The sequence below is a fragment of the Staurois parvus genome, unplaced genomic scaffold, assembly GCF_062004578.1.
Source record: "Staurois parvus isolate SC_StPar_1 unplaced genomic scaffold, SC_StPar_1.0 ptg000137l, whole genome shotgun sequence".
NCBI classification, from domain to species: domain Eukaryota; kingdom Metazoa; phylum Chordata; class Amphibia; order Anura; family Ranidae; genus Staurois; species Staurois parvus.
Window position 1 is genome coordinate 15,695,216 of NW_028317933.1, and position 14,404 is coordinate 15,709,619.

Consider the following 14,404-nt stretch of genomic DNA (forward strand, 5'->3'; position numbering starts at 1 on the left):
GGCCATCGCAGTCACCAGACTTAAATCCGATTGAGAACCTCTGGTGGGACTTAAAGAAAGCAGTTGCAGTGCGCAAGCCTAAGAATGTGACTGAACTGGAGGCCTTTGCCCATGAAGAATGGGCGAAGATACCCGTAGATCGCTGCAAGACACTTGTGTCAAGCTATGCTTCACGTTTAAAAGCTGTTATAACTGTAAAAGGATGCTGTACTAAGTACTAAGATTGAATGTCACTTGGGGGTTGAATAAAACTGATAATGCTGTGAGCACAGAAAAGACATTTGTGGTTATTTCATTATAACTGTTATGTTATATTTGTCTGACCTACAAGTGCCTCTTTAATGTAAATGTAAGCAAGATGACTGAATGATCAAAAGCAATGTCAAACTGGCCAAAACACTCAATTTCAGTGGGGGTTGAATAATTTTGGTCACAACTGTATTTGTACTTTGCAGTAATTGACAATTTTTGAGCTTGTTTATGTGCTGTACCTTTCTTTTCTTTTTTTGTTATTGTGACCAACTCCATTCAATAAATAAAACATGTTTTTTTAAAAACCCACAACTTTGTGAAACAAAGAAATGATTTAATATCTTAATTTTCCAAAACATTGCAGCAAAAAATTAGAACTTCAAAAAACTCACCATACTTCTTACTAAATACCTTGGACTGTCTACTCAAAAAATGGGTAATTTGGGGGGTATTTGTACTGTTTTAGGGCCTCATGAGATGAGACAGGCCGTCAGTACATCAGGGCCGATCTATTTTCAAATATATATACAGTGGATATAAAAAGTCTACACACCCCTGTTAAAATGTCAGGTTTCTGTGATGTAAAAAAAAGAGACAAAGACAAATAATTTCTGAACTTTTTCCACCTTTAATGTAACCTGTAAACTGTGCAACTCAGTTGAACAACAAACTGAAATCTTTTCGGTGGAGGGAAGCAAAAATAAACTAAAATAATATGGTTGCATAAGTGTGCACACCCTTACACTAATACTTTGTTGAAGCACCCTTTGATGTGATTCCAGCACTCAATCTTTTTGGGTATGAGTCTATCAGTATGGCACATCTTGACTTGGCAATATTTGCCCACTTTTTTTCCTTGCAAAAACACTCCACATCTGTCAGATTGTGAGGGCATCTCCTGTGCACAGCCCTCTTCAGATCACCCCACAGATTTTTGATCGGATTCAGGTCTGGGCTCTGGCTGGACCATTCTAAAACTTTAATCTAATTCTGGGGAAGCCATTCCTTTGTTAATTTGGATGTATGCTTTGGGTGGTTGTCATGCTGAAAGAGAAGTTCCTCTTCACGTTCAGCTTTCTAGCAGAAGCCTGAAGGTTTTGTGCCAATATTGACTGGTATTTGGAACTGTTCATAATTCCCTCTACCTTGACTAAGGCCCGAGTTCCAGCTGAAGAAAAACAGCCCCAAAGCATGACGCTGGCACCACCATGCTTCACTGTGGGTATGGTGTTCTTTTGGTGATGTGCAGTGTTGTTTTTGCACCAAACATATCTTTTGGAATTACAGCCAAAAGGTTCAGCCTTGGTTTCATCAGACCATAACACATTTTCCCACATGCTTTTGGGAGACTTCAAATATGTTTTTGCAAAATTTAGGTGGGCTTGGATGTTTTTCTTAGTAAGAAAAGGCTTCCCTATTGCCACTCTACCCCATAGCCCAGACATATGAAGAATACAGGAGATTGTTGTCACATGTACCACACAGTCAGTACTTGCCAGATATTCCTGCAGCTCCTTTAATGTTGCTGTAGGCCTCTTGGCAGCCTCCCAGACCAGATTTCTTCTAGACTTTTCGGCAATTTTGGAGGGACGTCCAGTTCTTGGTAATGTCACTGTTGTGCCATATTTTCTTCACTTGATGATGACTGTCTTCACTGTGTTCCATGGTATATCTAATGCCTTGGAAATTCTTTTGTACCCTTCTCCTGACTGATACCTTTTAACAATGAGATCCCTCTGATGCTTTGGAAGCTCTCTGCTGACCATGTCAGGAAAGACCTACTAGAACAGCTGAACTTTATTTGGGGTTAATCAGAGGCACTTTAAATGATGGCAGGTGTGTACTGACTCCTATTTAACATGATTTTGGATGTGATTTCTTAATTCTGAACACAACTATATCCCCCATTATAAGAGGGTGTGCACACTTATGCAACCACATTATTTTAGTTTTTTATGTTTACTTCCCCCTCCCAAAAGATTTCAGTTTGTTTTTAAATTGAGTTGTACAGTTTATAGGTCACATTAAAGGTGGAAAAAGTTCTGAAATCTGAATACCTTTGTCTCATTTTTTTACATCACAGAAACCTCACACTTTAACCACTTGCTGTCCGCCTGCTGTTTATAAACAGCAGGAAGGTGGCACTCCAGGGGCAGGTTGCCGTTCATAAACGGCACCCGCCATTTCTAGCTGTGCACGCTCCCTGGGAGCGCGCAGCACTGCGACCCGGTGCCCACTGTGTCCTCCGGACACAGTGGAACACCGATGGTCGGACGGGGCCTCTGTACGAGGTCACGATCATGTGATCTCTGATTGGCCAATCAGTGATCACATGCAAAGTAGTAAGCAAGATGTCACTTGTGACATCATTGCTTACTACGTGTGAAATGTGTGAATGATCACAGAGGTCACATGGTACAAGGCTATTCTCAACAGCCTTTTACCATGTGACAAGCTGTGACCAATCACTGCTCACTCAGTAGTTCTCAATGGCTGCAAGAATGCAGACAGAGAGAAAGAAAAATGATTGCTTTTACATCCTATATGGGTGTAAAAGCAATCAGTGTAAAAAAAAAATCTTCATCACCCCCCACAAGTAGTACAGTGTCACCATGGTAACACTGTACTGCTAGGGTGACAGTATGTTAAAAAAACCAAAAAACAAATATAAAAAAATAAAAATGTAAAAAAAATGTTTAAAAATTATAATTTTTGGTTATAAATTAATTTGGCTTATTTTTTTTTTTACTAAAAAGATAACAGAATACATTTTGACCAAGATTTATGATGAAAGATTATTTATTTGCAAAATTTTTTTTCAAAATGTTTTTACTTTTTCATTTACATAGCAAAAAAAATGAAAATCCCAGCAGTGAATAAATATCACCAAAATAAATCTTTATCTGTCTCAAAAATAAGGTAAAAAATTCATATGGGTACAGTGTTGCATGACTGCTCAATTGTCATTCAAAGTGTGATAGCGCTGAAAGCTGAAAATTGCCCTGGACAGGAAGGGGGTAAAAGTGTCCAGACATGAAGTGGTTAACAGGGGTGTGTAGTTTTTTTTTTTATATCCACTGTATATGCCATAGTTTGTAGCCTTTATAACTTTCACACAGACTTAATAATATTCACTGATTTGGATTATTTTTACCAAAGAAATGTAGCAAAATGCATTTTGGCCTAAATTTATGAAGGAAGATCATTTATTTGCAATATTTTACAACAGAAACTAAGAAACGTGTTTTGGGGAGTTTTTTTGACTTATATAGCAAAAAAGTAAAAACCCCAGTGATAATTAAATACCACCAAAAGAAAGCTCCATCTCAGAAAATTATAAAAAGTTCATTTGGGTACAGCGTTGCATGCCTGAGTAATTGTCATTCAAAGTGTGAGAGCGCTGAAAGCTGACCTTGGCAGGAAGAGGGTAAGCGTTGGGTATTGAAGTGGGTAAAGTGCTCATTTACTACCACTTTAAAGAAGAATTCCAGGTATGGATATTTTTACATAGTTACATGGGTCCAGCTTGGATCAATGTAACTACGTATTTATCATGCCTATGGGATTTCCCTGAAAGCTGGAAATCACTGTTGTGAAAACCTCCACTACAGTGATCTCTAGCTTCTGGAACCTGTGCTGAACGGCTTCCCTGCTACGTTGTGAATACAGGAAGTCACCCATTCAGCACAGGCCCCATTCAGTGATCGCTATGCAGCTTCTCAACCTATGCAAAATGTTTCCTGATTGGATGAGGTAGAGAGGCAGAGCGTTGATGTCTCATTGTCCCATTTATGCAAGCAAAGAATGCTCTGCATTCAGAAAATGTAAAGCGATCTCAGAATGGTGCTGAGCAGCTGGCCTCCTATGTTCACAATGCAACAGGGCAGCTGCTCAGCACTAGTGACCACTGGAGTAGCGATGTCTACATCTGTGGTTTTCAGCTTCCAGGGGGATCTCACAGGTATGCTATATACATAGTTACATTGGTCCAAGCTGGATGTAACTCTAACAATAGCCATAACTGGATTTCTTCTTTAACTAGTTGCCGACCGCAGATAGCCGAATGACGGCTTCACTGCGGCCGGCCAGTTCTGGGTGGACGTCATATGACGTCCCCCCAGAACGCGCTCTCCTGCGCGCCCCAGGGGGCGCGCACCCGGCGATCTCCGTGTCCTACGGACACAGCTGATCACGTGATGTGGTAAAAGGCCAATCCCAGCGGCCTTTTACCACGTGATCAGCGGTGTCCAATGACACGCTGATCACAGGGAAATGCAAGTGCCGGTTCTCGGCTGCACTTTCCTCACGCTGTCAGATCGTGAGGAAAGTACTGCCGAGAACCGGCAGTTGTCACAGCGGGGATCGGCACCGATCATCAGGACACTGATGATCAGTGCCCTGATGATCGGTGCCCAGCAGTGCCACCCGCAAGTTCCGCCCACCTGTGCCCAGCAGTGCGCCCACTAGCTCCGCCCACCTGTGCCCAGCAGATCACCCACCTGTGCCCAGCAGTGCACCCACCTGTGCCACTCTGCAGTGTTACACACCTGTGCCCAGAAGTGCCACCTACCTGTGCCCAGAAGTGCCACCCACCTGTTCCCACCAGTGCCACCCACCTGTGCCCACCCACCTGTGCCCACCCACCAGTGCTGCCCACCAGTGCCACCCACCAGTGCAGCCCAGCAGTGCTGCCAGTCAGTGCCACCAGTCAGTGCCCAGGGGTTGTGCCAGTCAGTGCCGCCAGTCAGTGCCCAGGGGTGATGCCAGTCAGTGCCATCTATCAGTACCCATCATCAGTGTCACCTATCAGTGCCGCCTATCAGTGCTGCATATTAGTGCCGCCTATCCGTGACACCTCATTAGTGCGGTCTATCAGTGCCGCCTATCAGTGCTGCATATCAGTGCTGCCTATCCGTGACACCTCATTAGTGCTCTCTATCAGTGCCGCCTATCCGTGCCACCTCATTAGTACTGCCTATCAGTGCCCTTTAGTGCTGCCTATCAGTGCCGCCTATCAGTGCCCATCAGTGCTGCCTCATCAACGCACATCAGTGAAGGAGAAAAAATACCTGTTTGAAAAATTTTATAATAGAAACAAAGAAAAAAATTTTTTTTTCAAATTTTTTGCAATTTTTTTATTTATAGCGCAAAAAGTAAAGCACCCAGTGGCGATTAAATGCCACCAAACGAAAGCTCTATTTGTGAGAAAAAAATGATCAAAATTTTCATATGGGTACAATGTTGCATGACCGCGCAATTGTCAATCAAAGTGCGGCAGCGCTGAAAGCTGAAAATTGGCCTGGTAAGGAAGGGGGTATAAGTGCCTGGTAGGCAAGTGGTTAACCAGCTGCCGACCACAGAATGTACATTCACTGTGGCAAGTCAGCCTCCCTGCGCCAGATCACATATATGTACGTGATTTGAAGCAGTCGCCTGCCACCCCATCTGTGCTGTCATTCGCTACAGCACAAGTCGGTCAGCAGGTCCTGGCAAATGGTTTATGGCCGGGCCTGCTGATCGGCTTAGCGAATGTCAGTACAGAGCCCTGTGTTTACTAACAACACAGGGCTCCGTAGAGAGAGCAGCGATGTGCCTGTTTTTTTCTCCCTGCAAAGCAGGGAGAAAACCCAAACACATCGCTTGGTAAAAGCAGCACGAATTACACATTGTTAGGCACACAGTTCACCCTTTGATTGCCCCTAGATGTTAACCCCCTCCCAACCATTGTCATTAGTACAGTTATAGTGTATAGTATAAGTATTGATCACTGTATTAGGCTCACTGGTGATGACAGTGTCATTTAGTCGGTTCCCACTCTGCATCCATTAGTGTCAGATTGCCCGCCGCACTAACATGGTCCCACTAGAAGTCACTGATCACTGCCATTACTAGTATAAAATAAATAAAAAATTCCAATATATATATATATATATATATATATATATATATATATATATATATATATATATATATATATACATACACACACACACACACACACATACATACACTATCGTTTGTAGACACTAGAACTTTCACACAAACCTATGAATATACACATTTTGGAATTTTCCTTTACCGAAGACATGTTGCAGAATGCATTTTGGCTAAATTTATGAAGAAATTTGATATTTTCAATTTTTTACATAGTCTGGTTGAATATAAACAAAAGTCCATCCATTTCAACCATTAAAAAAAAAAAAAAAGTTATAATCCTATACCCACAGTTGATTCAGAGGAAAGCAAAGAAACACAGCAAAGCATGATCCAATTTGCTCCTGCAGGGAAAAAATTCCTTCCTGATCCCCCGAGAGGCAATCGGATATTTCCTGGATCAACTTTACCTATAAATGTTAGTATCCAGTTATATTCTGTGTATATAAGAAAGAATCCAGACCTTTTTTAAAGCAATCTTCTGAGCTGGCCAGAACCAACTCTTGAGGGAGTCTATTTCACATTTTCACAGCTCTTACTGTGAAGAAACCTTTCCGTGTTTGGAGATTAAATTTCTTTTCCTCCAGATGTAAAGAGTGCCCCCTTGTCCTCTGTGATGACCTCAGGGTGAATAGCTCTACACCGAGTTCACTATATGAACCACTGATGTATTTATACACGTTGATCACATCGCCCCTTATGTATTATACATGGAGATCATATCCCCCTTATGTATTATACACGTTGCTCATATCCCCCCTTATGTATTATACATGGAGATCATATCCCCCCTTAATCTCCTCTTCTCAAGAGAGAATAGATTCAGGTCCTCTAATCTTTCCTCATAGCTGAGCTCCTCCATGCCTCTTATCAGTTTGGTTGCCCTTCTCTGTACTTTCTCCAGTTCCCCAATGTTCTTTATTATTAGATATGTTTTATAGAACAGAAAGTAACAAATATTGCTTTTTTTCAAAATTTTCAGTCTTTTTCATTTATCTAACAAAAAATAAAAAAACCCAGTGGTGATCAAATAGTACCAAAATAAGCTATATTTGTATGAAAAAATTATAAAAATATAATATGATTATAGTGTTGCATGACTGCACAATTGCCAGTTAAAGTAGCACAGTGGTAAATAGAAAAAAAATGGCCTAGTCATGAAGGGGGCAAAATCTTCTGGAGTTCAAGTGGTTAAGCTGCTGAGAACTCACAAGTTGTACTGCTTTTACTCTAAACATATTATTAGTCTATTATTATAGGGAAACAATATTTTCCATTGTTCGAGAGCTGTGGATACAACTCCTATAAATATTCATCCTCTTTTCAGACTTCCACACCCTGCTGAATATGTGCCATCTGAGTAATTATATTAACAGCTCATTGTTATTTTTTTAAACACAATGAAACAAATGGCAAAATAAATTAATGTGTATGATCTGTAAACATTCTATCATTCAGTTTAGTGATGCGCTACAGTAAATCACAAGTCAATACAAGTATGCCTCGGTCCAAATACATATTATTTGAACTATTGGGAAACTTTTTTGATAATGATGTAAATGGAACATATGTCTACTATCATGGATTATTGTCTCTGTGTTACAGGGCCTGGGGCAGGACTGTAAATGAAACATGGAAATCATGGTAAGTAATAGTGTTTTTACAACATATTACAACTTGTTTTAAATGGTGTTCTATACAATTATCTGTAATCTTTATTTAATATAAAACCACAATCATCCTTTGCACAACCATGTAGATGTTACATAGTTAGTCTGGCTGAAAAAAGACAAAAGTCCATCCAGTTCAACCATAGAAAAAAAAAAAAGTTATAATTCTATACCCACAGTTGATCCAGAGGAAGGGAAAAACCCCAGCAAAGCATGATCCAATTTGCTCCTGCTGGGAAAAAATTCCTTCCAGATCCCCTGAAAGGCAATCAAATATTCCCTGGATCAACTTTACCTATAAATGTTAGTATCCATTATATTCGTTGTATCTAAGAAACAATCCAGACCTTTTTTGAAGCAATCCACTGAGCTGGCCAGAACCAACTCTTGAGGGAGTCTATTCCACATTTTCACAGCTCTCACTGTGAAGAAACCTTTCCGTGTTTGGAGATTACATTTCTTTTCCTCCAGATGTAAAGAGTGCCCCCTTGTCCTCTGTGATGACCTCAGGGTGAATAGCTCTACACCGAGTTCACTATATGAACCACTGATGTATTTATACACGTTGATCATATCCCCCTTAATCTCCTCTTCTCAAGAGAGAATAAATTCAGTTCCTCTAATCTTTCCTCATAGCTGAGCTCCTCCATGCCTCTTATTGGCATTGCATTCCATTATTAAGCTTGTGATCTACTGGAACTCCCAGATCCTGTGATAGAACGGTGACTGTTTGGCTATCTGCACTTGCTGATGAAATACCATAAAAGAGAAAATGGAGTGTAGAAGTGAGCAACATTTAAATAAACTGAACACATCTGTAAAGTGCTTGAAACATTATTAAAATGCCACTTCCATTTATAGGACAACTGTACTTTCAGTACAATCTGTCCTTTATCTAATCCCCCACCCCTACAACTACTGTCCACCTGGTTACATACTTACCTTTACCAGTTCCACAGCTCTAAAGCCTTTCCTTTGAAAATGCCCCCGCCAGATCTTCTTATTAATGTGTATGTGCACGGCCATTCATTCCTGTGGGAGAGCCATACTTCGCTAGACGTCTGGAAATGACCATAAGTAGGACTCTTCCATAAGACTAAATAGGCCACAGTGTGCATGCTCACGAAGAAAATGGCCGGACAGGGACATTTTCAGAATAAAGACCGTGGGGCACCAAAGCTATGTGACACCACAAAAAAGCACACCTTAAGAGAAAACTAACAGTGATGTCAGGGGTGTTTCAGCAAGATATTGGGAACATGTAGGGAGCCAAAACTCAAAAAAGACACTCCTACCCAGTGCTATTGTGTCACAAGATTTGAGATTCTCATATGTGTGCAATGTATAAAGTAAGCTGGCTCAGGTTATAATTCACCGTACCATTTAGGTCACTATTTTCGGCATGACCTAATGTGCCCAGTTTTTTTCTCCTCACTGCTCAAGGGTTCCCTAGGTCTTTCACACTCCTAACAAGCACGAGTAGATCCCTGCTAGTCAGCATTGACCAGCATCTCAGAAAGCATTTCTTGTTGAAAGTGAACAACGATCAGTGCCACTGACCGTCCAGCTTTAGGGTGTCTGTAATCTGGGTGAAGTAGTAAAGCAGACACCTTTGGACAGCTTGGTCTGTAAAAGTAAGCTGAAAAATAACAGATATACTGGCAGGATCACCAGGTGAAAAAAAGGAAGAAAGCCCTCAAAAAGAAGAAAATTAATGCAGCCACCACATCTAAGAATCGGTAAGCTTCAATTTAATACATTTTTGTTTTTAGGACAGCTTTAAACAGCATAGCTTTAAAGGATAGCTTTAAACAGTATGAAATAACCATTAAAATTAATTTTACAGTCCCAATTCATTTTTTGGCAGAGCAGGCTACTATAGATAAAGATGAGAATAAAGACAGACCTAAGTTTTGTGGATTATTGAACTCTAAATATCGCATCTTGGTACTTATGTTGTCTTTAGTTTCAGTTATAATAAACGTGGAAGATCAGATGTTTTTTGCATGTCCTGATTAGGGTGAGTTCCCCTCATTTCCTTTCATTATCACAGGTCTAAGCTTTTTTTCCTCCCCTCATCAATGCTTACAGACTTCTGATTTTTATTTTTTGCATTCTCTTTACTGTCCAAGTTTTGAACCAGATCATGAAACTATAGTTAAATGGTTAACTGCTGAATTGCAGACCAGATACTATAATGTTTCTTCATACTTATCAAATTTAGGACAGGACTTCAAACAGGGCTGTATTTTCATTAGGACTGTCCAAAAAACTCAATTCACAGAAGCAAAGAAAATTGTCAACTAGTGCTGTCCTCTCATTTCCAGTTTATTTGATAGGTATCAGAATATGAGCGGAAAACTTCCCAACAGAAACTCTCAGAACATTACTAGTAGAGTGGAGAAGATTTCGTTCGATTTATCCAAGTGATATGTGTCAGAACAGAAAGTGAGGGGAAGATGCCTAAGCAGGGACTGTCTTCTGGACTGCAGAGTTGGAGCATCATCCTTGGGTTGACCATCTTGCTGCCTGGGTGACAAGGACACTTTCCATTGGCTGTCCAGCAGCAGGGTCCTCTGAAAACCCACAAAACTTTAGAGGTGTGATGACATCATGACAATGGGTAGCTACAAGACTGGTCACCAGTCTCCACCCCTAGAAGAGAAGTCATGGAAAGTCACGTAATGGTGGATTCAACTGAATAAAAAATGTATTAGGGTTTTCTTATTTTTGAATGGTGGGAACAGGAAAGGGTGGAGGGTATTTACGCAAATTTTCTTTAGAGGCAGTTGAACTTTTATTTAATTTCTAATTTTTCAGCTAATAAACATCTGAATACTTTTTAGCTCAAGGCTTGGCGTGGTTATAAATCAGGAGATCCTAAACTCATAATAGCTATAGATCCTTTCTGGGAAACATCATATACTCTGCCTACAATCTTTGTTTGAGCCTGACTGAAGATGTTTTTTCTGTCACAAAGCTCTAAGCATAGATGAATGGAAAAATATTTAGGAGCATATTTTGTACACCCCTGTTTATTGTCTCATTCACCTTGGCCAAGAGCTGGTTGTCTACCAGATAATAGTATGTTCAATTTGACTGAAACATAGCTGGAACACTGGAGGCACCTTTCAGGTCAGCCTTGATTCACAGATGTCTGTATTTTTCATTAGTTAGAAGTTGTCATGGCAGCTTGGAACCAACATGAAAAACCTTTGGGTGGACAAAAGTGAAGGGGCAGCACTACTACTCTACCTCATGATCCAGCTTGTGACTCAAAGCTCACTCTACACTCACTCTTAACATCATTGTAGAGGGCCATGGACATTTATTGAAACATGAACAAAAGTGTAATGTTTCTTTGATTTTGGATAGAACAAGGGAGGGTTATAACCTGGTAAGTTTTAATTGCTGTCTGTTTGCCCCTCACATCCTGCCCTAATGATGCAACAGAAAGGTGAAGATGTCACCTTTAACAGTTGGGACAGGTATCTCCCTTGGGAGGTTGTAGTTTATCTTTGCCATAGTTCCATCCGCAATTTGTACATAAATTGGTCTTTTTCAGGCTGACCGTGATAAACCATTGACCAGTCATTAATTTCAGACCATAGATATCACACTTAAAATTGCTTTCAATACACCAGTCTTTGATATATTTGTCAGAACAGGAGTGTCCAACCTTTTAACTTTTCAGGGCCACATTGGAAGAAGAGGAGTTGACTTGGGCCACATAAAATACACTAACAATAAGGATAGTTGATGAGCAGAAAAAGTCATGCAGATCACAAAATAATGATCATTGATATACTGTAAAAAACCTCCCCGTGCTGTGAGATTATAAAAATAATCACAAATACACACATCGGCCACTTTATTAGGTACACCCAGGGGCGGACTGACAACTCATGGGGCCCCCGGGCAATAGGGGATCATGGGGCCCCTGTGTCCTTGCCCAAACTCAAAAAAAGCCTATGAAAAAAGTACCAGGGGCATCTCATGGGGCCCCCTACTGACCCCGGGCCCACGGGCAGTGCCCGAGTTTCCAAATGGTCAGTCCACGCCTGGGTACGTGTGTTCAATTGCTTGGTAACACAAATTACTAATCAGCCAATCACATGGCAGCAACTCAATGCCTTTAGGCATCTAGACGTGGTGAAGACAACTTGCTGAAGTTCAAACCGAGCATCAGAATGGGGCAGAAAGAGGAATAAAGTGACTTTGAACGTAGTCTGGTTGTTGATGTCAGACAGGCTGGTCTGAGTATTTCAAAAACTGCTGATCTACTGGGATTTTCACACACAACCATCTCTAGGGTTTACAGAGAATGGTCTGAAAAAGAAAATATCCAATGAGCAGCAGTTGTGTGGACGAAAATGCCTTGTAGATGTCAGAGGAGAATGGGCAGACTGGTTCAAGGTGATAGAGAGGCAACAGTAACGCAAATAACTACTCTTTACAACCAAGGTATTCAGAATACCATCTCTGAATGCACAACACATTGAACCTTGAAGCAGATGGGCTACAGCCGCAGAAGACCACACTGGGTAGCAAGGTGTACCAAATAAAGTGGCCGGTGAGTGTATATGTACACAAGTGAATAAATATTCTAATCAGTATAAAACAAAAATGACAAAAAAATGACAGCGCATCACTGCCGCCACCTTCTTAATAAAAAAAAAATTCAAACATCAAAGTACAAAGTGTCCATTTCACAGTAGTTCTGTGATGTAATAGTGTCCTCCTAATACAGTCCACAGAAAATAGTGTGTAAAAAACAGTGCTTCTATCGTTTTCTCCACCAAAACACCACTTGTGCTTGTGCAGTCCCTCTCCTTTATGAAAAGACACTCACCAGAACACTATGCCTCCCACTCCCATGGTTGGCATTGCTCACTTTTTATTTGCACATCAGCTCTCAGGTAATTAATCATCACAATATTCCTCCATCTGACTCATAACATATCATCAATATATGAAAGTAAAGAGAATGCCTTCAATGGTACACTAACCAATCAAACTTCCTTTATTAAAATAGTGAAAAGACACTCAGAAAGTTAAAATAAACATTGCACTCATCCATATTAAACCAAGAACTAGCATCAGGTATAGCACAAGTAGCGATCCAACAACTGTCTCACCACCTTCGGAATGTTCGGACAGCGTTACTGCGTCACTTCTGATTCTGGTCCTCACATAATTTCCGGGCACTGCATAGTCACTCCCCAACGCATTTTGTCACTTCCGACTTTGTCACGGGGGTACTGTGAAGTGGACACTTTGGGGTTTATTTACTAAAGCTGAAGAGTGCAAAATCAGACTCCCTTCTGCATAGAAACCAATCAGCTTCTAACCTCAGCTTGTTCAATGAAGCTTTGGCAATGAAACCTGGAAGCTGATTGGTTTCTATGCAGAAGGGAGTCTGACTTCGCACTCTCCAGCTTTAGTAAATAAACCCCTTTGCATCATTGATATAGATAATGCACCTGAGTAATACAAGATTTTATTATAAAAGAAAAAAAGGGCAACATAAAACTAGTGCAATATTCACCACTGTTTTTGATAAACGAACGCATCAATGTCCAATTCGATGGGTGTAGTAGCAGTCCATCCTCGAAAATAGTTGCTCACAAATATAGGTGCTGCCAAAAACGGATGACATGAATAAGGCATGATTGTGAAGAGTGGGATATTTCTCTTTGAGAAGATAAAACGTAATGTCCAAAAAAGAGACACTGTGAAATTTTCTTTGGCTGCATGTGTTCACTAAGTGCCAGTTCACATATATGCGGACTGAATGCAGTTTGAACCGCATCCAATCCACATGACATGTGAAATAACATTGCTTCCTATGGTGGCTGTTCACATATGTCTGGTGCACTGGCGGTGCGGATTCAGTGCGCTTTGAAAAAGAGTCATGTACGGTTTCTGAGCAGTGCCTTTAGGTTCAGCTGCGGATTACAGGGTATTGATATCTATGGGAACCATTTCTAAACCGCAGATGTGTGAACAGGATAATCCTGTCCTGAACCTGACATAAACCTGACATGAACTGCTGAACAACTACTGTGAGCCACAGGTTGGACACCCCTGTGTTAGAATATCTCATGTAATGATTGCAATAAACTACAATAGAAAATTATAGTACTTAAATCATATCTAAAACCAAAAGCAAACATTTATACATTGCAGCTTACCAATCCTTAAATGTAAAGCAGTAAATATACGAGCGCTGCGTGACACATAAAACAACAAACAAGATCAGCGGCCAGCAAAATGAGAGGGAATACCTCAAATCCTCCAATGGTATATAAAATAATCAATAAAATGCAGCGCTAAAGAGTGCAAAATAGAAATGACATAGTTAAAAGTCTTATAAAGTGCAATGTGACAATCGTGGTTCATTAGATGGCTGTTGGATTATCGTGACTTCCGTGGCTTGTAAAAGATGAGTATACAATGCACTAACCAGATAGCACAAAGTTTTGTGCGTTGGAGTAAATAAGACCTACTCCAAGGTACTCTGGAAGCAGGAACTCTGCAGACAGGTG